The sequence below is a fragment of the Leuresthes tenuis genome, unplaced genomic scaffold, assembly GCF_036924035.1.
Source record: "Leuresthes tenuis unplaced genomic scaffold, fLeuTen1.0.hap1 SCAF_7, whole genome shotgun sequence".
Taxonomy (NCBI): Eukaryota; Metazoa; Chordata; class Actinopteri; order Atheriniformes; family Atherinopsidae; genus Leuresthes; species Leuresthes tenuis.
In genome coordinates, this window is record NW_027325361.1 from 27,525,844 (window position 1) to 27,537,084 (window position 11,241).

Below are 11,241 nucleotides of genomic sequence, written 5' to 3' on the forward strand. Positions count from 1 at the left end.
AGTTGCTCCAGTGTACTCCATACAAACTGGTTGGCTACTGAAGGGATAGAAAATGGGGAATACTTGTTTTAAAGCAAACAAGGAATTAGATGGGAAAAATACATGTTTTAACGGGACCCAGACAATATTAAATACTCAGACAGATGGGAGAAGAAGTGTAGTTTTGTATGAAATCACAAAATTATTACATAGAATTAGTGAAATCAATTTAAGAATGCCTTTCTGAAGAGCTGTTTACTACAGATGAGCAGCTTTGCGACCAAGCACATTGTAGATCGCTTTACTGCCAAAATGATCTAATTTAATGGATTGGTTTAGACATGCATAACAGCATTTTAAGAACAAAGAGAGAAACAAAAAGGGACAACGCTTCATGGTGGAAGGTGATGTATAAATAACTGTGTATATGATGAAGGGGGTGGCAACACCCATTCCGAAATCCCGCCATTCCGACATCCCGCTATTCCGACATCCCACCATTCCGACATACCACCATTCCGACATACCACCATTCCGACATGCAAACGTCCCACCATTCCGACATCCCACCATTGCGACATCCCGCTATTCTGACGTTCAAATGTCCCACCATTCCGACAAGGCTTTCCGTATAAGGAAATGTGTGTTACTCAACAGGTGAGTCCCTTCTTTCTGTTCATGCAATTTATATGTTTAACATGTTTATAGACAAGCGTTATTAAAAACACAAAGTCTCGGCAACTGGAGGAGGAGAAGCAGTCCGCGGTGGTTTTCAATCACACACTCCAATGCCACTTGTTTCAACTTCCGAAAATTTAATCCAGGAAAAAAAGGCTTACAAACATGGACCAAAACGGCTCCATAACACGCACAAGAATCCAAAAGAAACGAAAGTTAACTAAAAGAAAGCAAATAAACAGTATGAAGTGGTCAAAATTGGTTTTACGCATGCCTATGTGCGTCTGGCACATGCGTCTTCGGGCTCTCCCACGTTGGTTTGTGGATGAAAGCTATATGTTCAGCTGTAATGTCATGTAAAAACAATCTCTACATGACATTTAGTCCCAGGTGTGACCAGTTAGGTCCTTAAGATATCAACAGGCTGTATAAAGCTACAACCGTTGCGGCTGTGTGTTTGTGCCAAATGCGCAAAACCCATCCGCGCTTCCCAAAATTGGAGTGAGTACTCATAAATCACGTGAATAACATGAATAAACGTTTTTACTGCATTTTGTTGTGTTTTATACGTTCTATGCTGTCATTTCTATCTTCTCCTATTGGCAAGGCAAGGCAGAGTGCTCGCAACTGTTTCCTGTGCAGTAGCCGTGATATCTGTAATTGCAATTATTACTTTTGCATATGATGACAGCGTGCAAAAGACGCATGGGCTCTGTGGAGAGCTCCGCTCCAGCTGGCTGCTGTGACAGCTCACTGACACTGTATTTCTACTTAATCAGTTTCAGTCTCGCCAGAGTTATATTAATATCTGTATTTTTATATTTGAAATTCAGGGGATTTTGATAATAGATTATTAAAGTTTGTTTGCGAGGCTGTGGCCTCTGCATGTGCAAAGCTTGTGCGCCAAACTTTAGGGCGTATTTGCGCCGGCATATCATTAGTGAAAAAAAAAAAAAACATACCGCCATTCCGACCATAGGAGGAAAAAAGTGTCGGAATGGTGGGACGTTTGATAAAAAATTAAGTGTCGCCATTCCGACAATTGGAGACCCATGTCGGAATGGCGAGATGTCGGAATGGCAGCATGTAACCATGATGAAGGAGAGACCATTTGAGCAGCACAGCCATTTCGCAGCACAGGGACAGCAATCCAAGTTACAGGATCTCCCACGTGGTATCACCTGTCACATTGTGTCAAGGCATCAAAAGAAGAAAAAATCACCAAACTCAAGGACAAAAAGACAAAGACTCCGGTGAACGAAGACAGAGGACTGACAAACCAGAAATACAAAAGGATTCTCGATATCAAGATCCAGAAGACGAGGCTAACAATGCCACGAACACTTACGATGCTGGGAATGATGCCAGCAATGAACAGAGAAGAAGATTCAGTGTCATCAATCTGCATTACGTGCCTCTAATGAGGCGGTGAACATAGAATCCTCAATGATTACAACGTCTCTGGGAACTGTGACAACAACAAGGTTTAAACCATTTTGATATATATTGTAACCTATTGTCTAAGGAATAGTGCTGAAAATGAGGTAAATCTAATCCACCACTGTCCTTGGTCTTCTGTAGGGTTTTTAAACTAATACGTGGTGGTTTGTTTTTCCACAGAAATTTGGAGATGCATGAATCTAGTGACTTAAACCAAGTAGCAGATGGTTTTATGGGGATCATTGAGAACAAATAGTTAACTTTTGGTAGTATCATCATTTTAATGGATGTAACTCTCCCCATAAGTGATATAGGTAAGGACTTCCAACGAGAGATCGTCCTCTACTGTCTTTAATAATTGCACATAATTTAGCTTTGTTAGCTCTGAGAGCCTGGAGGAAATGTTTATGCCTAAATATCTAATATTTCCTGACTGTAAAGTGATCGCAGGTATATTATGGACCCTACAGTTAATGGGCAGAACTGTGGTCTTAGACCAGTTGATAGAGTAGTCAGAAAGTGCTGAGAATTTATTTATGAGTGTGATCGTGTGACTGAGAGACGTCTGTGAGTTCTGAAGGAAAAGTAATACATCATCAGCATAAAGACTTATTTTATGCTCAATATTTTGGGATTAATTACTCACAAACGGGTAAGAAAAGGTAGTATTGCCAGACCATACATGATCCAAACAGGGAGCGGAGATGGTTCAGCTGCAAGGTGTGAATGTCTGACTATAGTTTGTAAAAAGCGGGTAAGATAAGGTGCGAATGCCCGACAATGTATGATCAAAAGAGGGAGCGGAGGGTTTTCGCTACAAGAAGGTTTGAATGTCCGACCATAGTTTGTAAAAAGCGGGTAAGAAAAGGTTACCATACATCATCAAAAGCAGGAGTGGATGTGTTCGGCTACAAGAAGATTTGAATGTCCATCAATAATTGCTTTAAAACATGAAAGAAAATTTTCGAATATCAAACCGCTCATGATCATAAGCGGGAGAGGAGTTGTTCAGCTGCAAGAAGGTGTGAATGTCCACACATAATTACTGAAAAATGGGTAAGAAAAGGTGAAAATGCCCAACCATACATTATCAAAAGCAGGAGTGGATGTGTTCGGCTACAAGAAGGTTTGAATGTCCGACCATAGTTTGTAAAAAGCGGGTAAGAAAAGGTTCGAATGCCCGAACATAGACCATCAAAAGAGGGAGCGGAGGTGTTCCGCTGTAAGAAGGTGTAAATGTCCGACCATAGTTGGTAAAAAGCGGGTAAGAAAAGGTTAAAATACCCGACTGTACACAATCAATAGCGGGAGCGGAGTTGTTTGGCTACAAGAAGGTGTGAAAGTCCGACCACGGTTTGTAAAAAGCGGGTAAGAAAAGGTTCGAATGCCCGAATATATACCATCAAAAGTGGAAGTGGATGTGTTCGGCTGCAAGAAGGTGTGAACGTCCGACCAAAGTTTGTAAAAAGCAGTTAAGAAAAGGTTCGAATATCCAACCAAACATAATCAAAAGCGGGAGCAGAGCTGTTCGACTGCAAGTAGGTGTGAATGTCAGATCATAATTTGCAAAAAGCTGATGAGAAAGGGTGAGAATGCCCGGCTATACACCATCAAATGCGGGAGCGGAAGTGTTCGGCTGTGAGTAGGTGTGAATGTCCAACCATAATTGCTGAAAAATGTGTTAGAAGAGACTAGAATGCCGGACAAGACATCATCAAATGCGGGAGCGGAGTTGTTCGGCTGTGAGTAGGTGTGAATCTCCGAGCATAGTTTGTAAAAAGGGGGTAAGAATAGGTTCGAATGCCCGAACATACACTATCAAAACAGGGAGCTGAGGTGGCTCAGCTGCAAGGTGTGAATGTCTGACTATAGTTTGTAAATAAGGTGCGAATGCCCAACAATGTATAATCAAAAGAGGGAGCGGAGGTTTTCGGCTACAAGAAGGTTTGAATGTCCGACCATAGTTTGTAAAAAGCGGGTAAGAAAAGGTTCAAATGCCTGACTATACACCATCAAAAGCGGGAGCAGAGGTGTTCGGCTACAAGAAGGTGTGAAAGTTCAACCATGGTTTGTAAAAAGCTGCTAAGAAAAGGGTCAAATGCCCGAATATATACCATCAAAAGCGGAAGCGGAGGTGTTCGGCTGCAAGAAGGTGTGAACGTCCGACCAAAGTTTGCAAAAAGCAGTTAAGAAAAGGTTCGAATGCCCGAATATATACCATCAAAAGCGGGAGCAGAGCTGTTCGACTGCAAGTAGGTGTGAATGTCCAGCCATAATTACTCACAAACGGGTAAGAAAAGGTAGTATTGCCAGACCATACATGATCAAAACAGGGAGCTGAGGTGGTTCAGCTGCAAGGTGTGAATGTCTGACTATAGTTTGTAAAAAGCGGGTAAGACAAGGTGCGAATGCCCGACAATGTATGATCAAAAGAGGGAGTGGAGGTCTTCGGCTGCAAGGTCTGAATGTCCAACCATAATTTCTAAAAACCGGGTAAGAAAAGGCTCGAAAGCCCGATTATACACAATCAAAAGCGGGAGCGGGAGGTTTTCAGCTGCAAATCCTTCACTCAAACCAAGTGAAAACTGCTTTGTCCTTCATATTTATCAATGTCTAGATCGACTTCAACAAAGAACAACATTGTACTTTGCAGTAAAGAAAGAGCAAATCAAAAGTTTTAGGAATCCGAGAATAAGCTTATTTTCATGAGTTCTGCACGATTATTGATTTTACTATAAATGAATGCCTTCACTCAAACTATGTTAAAACTGCTTTGTCCTTCATATTTATCAATGTCTAGATTGACTTCAACAAAGAACAACACTGGATTTTGCAGTAGAAGAAAGAGCAACACTGAAGGATCAGTAATCCGAGAATAAGCTTATTTTCATACGTTCTGCATGATTTGGGATTTTATGTATAAAATGAATTCCTTCACTCAAACCCAGTTAAAACTGCTTTGTCCTTCATATTTATTAATGTCTAGATCGACTTCAACAAAGAACAACATTGTATTTTGCAGTAGAAGAAAAAGCAACACTGAAGGATCAGGAATCCGAGAATAAGCTTCTTTTCATACGTTCTGCATGATTTGGGATTTTATGTATAAAATGAATTCCTTCACTCAAACCAAGTGAAAACTGCTTTGTCCTTCATATTTATCAATGTCTAGATCGACTTCAACAAAGAATAACATTGTATTTTGCAGTAGTAGAAAGAGCAACACTGGAGGATCAGGAATCCGAGAATAAGCTTACTTTCATGAGTCCTGCACGATTTCGGATTTTCCTATAAAATGAATTGCTTTGCTCAAACCAAGTTAAAATTGCTTTGTCCTTCATAGTTATCCATGTCTAAAATGTATCAAGCATAAAGTTCCTCATATTACCCTGAATGAGAAAGAAGCATCCCTTTGGTTGAGCAATACGTTCCTTTTGCGGAGTTATGCATGATTTCGGATTTTGCTATAAAATTCATTCCTTCACACCTTTTTTTTTCACCGCATTTTATAGATTATGGTTGGAAATTTCAACCACTCTAATCCGAAGACCTCTCCTCCCGCTTTTGTTAATATATTTGAACTTTAGTTGGACATTCACCCCTTTTTGCAGCTAAACCACCTCCGCTCCCTGTTTTGATCATGTATGGTCTGGCAATACTACATTTTCTGACCCGTTTGTGAGTAATTATGGCTGGATATTCACACCTCCTTGCAGCTGAACACAATCTCTCTCGCTTTTAATTATGTTTGGATATTCGAACCTTTTCTTTACTGCTTTTTGCCAACTTTGGTCGGACGTTCACATCTTCTTGCAGCCGAACACCTCCGCTTCCGCTTTTGATGGTATATATTCGGGCATTCGAACCTTTTCTTACCAGCTTTTTTACAAACGATGGTTGGACTTTCACACCTTCTTGTAGCCGAACAACTCCGCTCCCGCTATTGATTGTGTACAGTCGGGTATTTTAACCTTTTCTTACCCGCTTTTTACCAACTATGGTCGGACATTCACACCGTCTTACAGCGGAACATCTCCGCTCCCGCTTTTGATAGTGTATAGTCAGGCATTTGAACCTTTTCTTACCCGCTTTTTACAAACTATGCTCGGACATTCAAACCTTCTTGTAGCCGAACACATCCACTCCTTCTTTTGATGATGTATGCTTGGGCATTCAAACCTACTTTTTGCCCGCTTTTCATTAATTTTGGGTGGACATTCACGCCTTGTCACAGCCAAACACCTCCGCTCCCTGTTTTGATCATGTATGGTTGGACATTCGCACCTTGTCTCACCCGCTTTTTGCAAACTATGGTCGGCTGTTCACAGCTTCCTCTCCACCATACTTGTATGGTGGGATGTTCACACCCAGTTGCATCCGAAGACCTCCGCCCCCACTTTTGTTGATATTTAGTTGGTCATTCGCAGCTTACCCGCTTTTGGCAAACTATGGCCTTCATGCAGCCAAACACCTCTGATCTCGCTTTTGATAATGTAAGGTTGGGCATTCAGACCTTGCTTCACCTGCTTTTCACCAAATATAGTCGGACATTCACACCTTCTTGCAGCCGAACACTTCCGCTCCACCTTTTAGTGTTCTATCACACCTTTTTTTCACCGAATTTTATAGATTATTGTTGGAAATTCTCAACCACTCTCATCCGAAGACCTCTCCTCCCGCTTTTGTTAATATATTTGAACTTTAGTCGGACATTCACACCTTCTTGCAGCTGAACCACCTCCGCTCCCTGTTTTGATCATGTATGGTCTGGCAATACTACCTTTTCTTACCCGTTTGTGAGTAATTATGGCTGGACATTCACACCTACTTGCAGCCGAACACCACCTCTCTCGTTTTTGATGATGTATGGACCGGCATTCTTACCTTTTCTAACACATTTTTCAGAAATTACGGTCGGAGATTCACACCTACTCACAGCCGAACAACTCCGCTCCCGCATTTGATGGTGTGCAGTCGGACATTCTCACCCTTTCTCATCAGCTTTTTGCAAATTATGATCTGACATTCACACCTACTTGCAGTCGAAAAGCTATGCTCCCGCTTTTGATTATGTTTGGTTGGATATTCAAACCTTTTCTTAACTGCTTTTTACAAACTTTGGTTGGACGTTCACACCTTCTTGTAGCCGAACACATCCACTCCTGCTTTTGATGATGTATGGTTGGGCATTCGCACCTTTTTTTTACCCATTTGTCAGGAATAATGGGTGGACATTCACACCTTCTTGCAGCTGAACACCTCCGCTCCTGCTTTTGATCATACCTTGTCAGGCATTCGCACCATGTCTTACCCGCTTTTTACAAACTTTAGTCGAACATTTACACCTTTTTGCAGCCGAACACTACCTCTCTCGCTTTTGATGATGTATGGTCCGGCATTCTTTCCTTTTCTAACACATTTTTCAGCAATTATGGTCGGACATTCACACCTACTCAGAGCCGAACACCTCCGCTCCCGCATTTGATGGTGTATAGTCGGGCATTCTCACCCTTTCTCATCAGCTTTTTGCAAATTATGATCTGACATTCACACCTGCTTTTGATAATGTATGCTTGGGCATTCGCACCTTTTTTTTACCCATTTTTCAGGAATTATGGGTGGACATTCACACCTTCTTGCAGCTGAACACCTCCTCTCCTTCTTATGATCATGTGCGGATGATATTCGAAAATTTTCTTTCATGTTTTAAAGCAATTATTGATGGACATTCAGACCTTCTTGCAGCTGAACCACTCTGCTCCCGCTTTTGATGGTGTATAGTCGGGCTTTCGAGCCTTTCCTTCCCGGTTTTTACAAATTATGGTTGGACATTCAGACCTTCTTGCAGCCGAACACCTCCGATCCCTCTTTTGATCATACATTGTCGGGCATTAGCACCTTTTCTTACCCGCTTTTTACAAACCATAGTCGGACTTTCACATCTTTTAGTAGCCGAACAACTCCGCTCCCGCTATTGATTGTGTACAGTCGGGTATTTTAACCTTTTCTTACCCGCTTTTTACCAACTATGGTCGGACATTCACACCTTCTTACAGCGGAACACCTCTGCTCCCTCTTTTGATGGTGTATGTTCGGGCAGTCAAACCTTTTCTTACCTGCTTTTTACAAACTATGGTCAGACATTCAACCCTTCTTGGAGCCGAACACATCCACTCCTGCTTTTGATTATGTATAGTTGGGCAATCGCACCTTTTCTTACCCATTTTTCAGTAATTATGGGTGTACATTCACACCTTCTTGCAGCCGAACACCTCCGCTCCCTCTTTTGATCATACATTTTCGGGCATTCGCACCTTTTCTTACCCGCTTTTTACAAACCATGGTCGGACTTTCACACCTTTTAGTAGCCGAACAACTCCGCACCCGCTACTGAGTGTGTACAGTCGGGTATTTTAACCTTTTCTTACCCGTTTTTTACCAACTATGGTCGGACATTCACACCTTCTTACAGCGGAACACCTCCGCTCCCTCCTTTGATGGTGTATGTTCGGGCATTCGAACCTTTTCTTACCCGCTTTTTACAAACTATGGTCAGACGTTCAAACCTTCTTGTAGCCGAACATATCCACTCCTGCTTTTGATGATGTATGGTTGGGCATTCGAACCTACTTGTTGCCCGCTTTTCATTAATTATGGGTGGACATTCACACCTTGTCTCAGCCAAACACCTCCGCTCCCTGTTTTGATCATGTATGGTTTGACATTCGCACCTTTGCTTACCCTCTTTTTATACTGATTGCTCAAGATTAAGTTGTTCTTTCTCAAACTACAGATTTTTCTTAATTGTTGAAACTTGATTTGAAGTGGATAAATAAGGAAGACAAACAGTTTTAAGTCAGGCTGATAGCAATTAATTTTATAGCAAAATCTGTATTTCGTCATTTGTCGAGAGATACTTATTGCTGAAGAAGTTCTTTCTCATTCTACAAAGTACAACGTTGTTTATCATTGAAACTTGATTAGACATGAATAAATATGAAGGACAAAGCAGTCTTAACTTGGTTTGAGTTAAGGAATTCGTTTTATAGGAGAATCCGAATTCGTGCATAACTCGTAAAATAGAGCTTATTTTCGGATTCCTGAAGAATGAGTCTGGTTCTTTCTCATAATACAAAGTTTGTTGTTTATTGTTGAAACTTCATCAGACCGTTAGATATAGTCGGACTAGCCTCGACGCACGGCTTGGGATCTGGAACCAGTACTCTTGAGAGGGGTTGGACTCTCTTCCACTCTGGAGTTGCCCGTGGTGAGAGGCGCAGAACAGGTGTGGGCATACTTATTGCCCCCCGGCTGTGTGCCAGTACATTGGGGTTTACCCCAGTGAACGAGAGGGTAGCCTCCCTCCGCCTTTGGGTGGGGGGACGAGTCCTGACTGTTGTTTGTGCCTATGCGCCAAACAGCAGTTCAGAGTACCTACCCTTTTTGGAGTCTCTGGGGGAGGCACTGGAGAATGCTCCTACCGGAGACTCCCTCATTCTGCTGGGGGACTTCAATGCTCACGTGGGCAATGAGAGTGAGACCTGGAGGGGTGTGATTGGGAGGAACGGCCCCCCCGATCTGAATCAGAGTGGTGTTATGTTGTTGGACTTCTGTGCCAGTCATAGACTGTCCATAACGAACACCATGTTCAGGCATAAGGGTGTCCATATGTGCACTTGGCACAAGGACACCCTTGGCCGCAGTTCGATGATCGACTTTGTGGTTGTATCATCGGACTTGCGGCCGTATGTCCTGGACACTCGGGTGAAGAGAGGGGCGGAGCTGTCAACTGATCACCACCTGCTGGTGAGTTGGCTCCGCTGGTGGGGGAGGATGCCGATCAGACCTGGCAGGCCCAAACGTATTGTGAGGGTCTGCTGGGAGCGTTTGTCAGAATCCCCCGTCAGAAGGAGCTTTAACTCCCACCTCCGGCAGAGCTTCAACCATATTTGAGGTGGGGGACATTGAATGGGCCATGTTCCGTGACTCCATTGCCGAGGCAGCTGGTCGGAGTTGTGGCCGTAAGGTGGTCGGTGCCTGTCGTGGCGGCAACCCTCCAACCTGCTGGTGGACACCAGTGGTGAGGGAAGCCGTCAAGCTGAAGAAGGAGTCCTATCGGGCCTTTTTGGCCAGTGGGACCCTGGAAGAAGCTGATAGGTACCGACGGGCCAGACGGGCCACGGCTTCGGCGGTTGCTGAGGCAAAAACTCGGGCCTGGGAGGAGTTCGGTGAGACCATGGAGAACGATTTCCGGACGGCCTCGAAAAGATTCTGGTCCACCATCCGGCGTCTCAGGGGGGGGGAAGCGGCTCACAGTCAACACTGTTTACAGTGGGGACGGGGCTTTGCTGACCTCAACTAGGGATGGGACCCAGGACACGTTGGAGAGACTATGTCTCTCGGCTGGCCTGGGAACGCCTCGGGGTCCCCGCGGAAGAGCTGGAGGAAGTGGCCGGGGACAGAGACGTCTGGGTTTCTCTGCTCAAGCTACTGCCCCCGCGACCCGACCCCCGGATAAGCGGCAGATGATGGATGGATGGATGGATATATCCTCCACCAACCAGACTTACAACCCCCGACTAGGGTAGCAGAATTTCTAAGCATCTGTACCCCAAAACTACTATCAAAAATATATAAATTATTGTCTAAGATAGATGACACAATGTCTCTTCCATCCTCAAAATGGGAGGCAGATTTATCCATCAGTTCTGGTCATAGCTTCTAACCACAAATATGTTTGAACACCTTCATAAAGACTCGAAATCCTAATTTACAGCTCATACAATACAAAATCCTTCATAGAACACACTATACAGGACAAAGGATGTTCAGGATGGGTCTACCACACTCAAACATCTGCTCACTTTGCACAGATAACGCACCTGATGATTATGCACACGCTTTATGGTTTTCTGCGCCTGTCCAGAAGTTCTGGCTTGAAGTCTGTGAGGACCTATCAACATGGCTAAAGTGTAGCATCCCTGCATGCCCCACACTGTGCATACTGGGTGACTTAGACAACATCAACATGGAAATTAACTCAGCACACATGGTTGTCACAGTGTTATGTATCGCAAAGAAAACTATTCTCATGAACTGGAAAGCGAAGAACAATCTGTGTATTAACCACTTTAGAAATTTTCT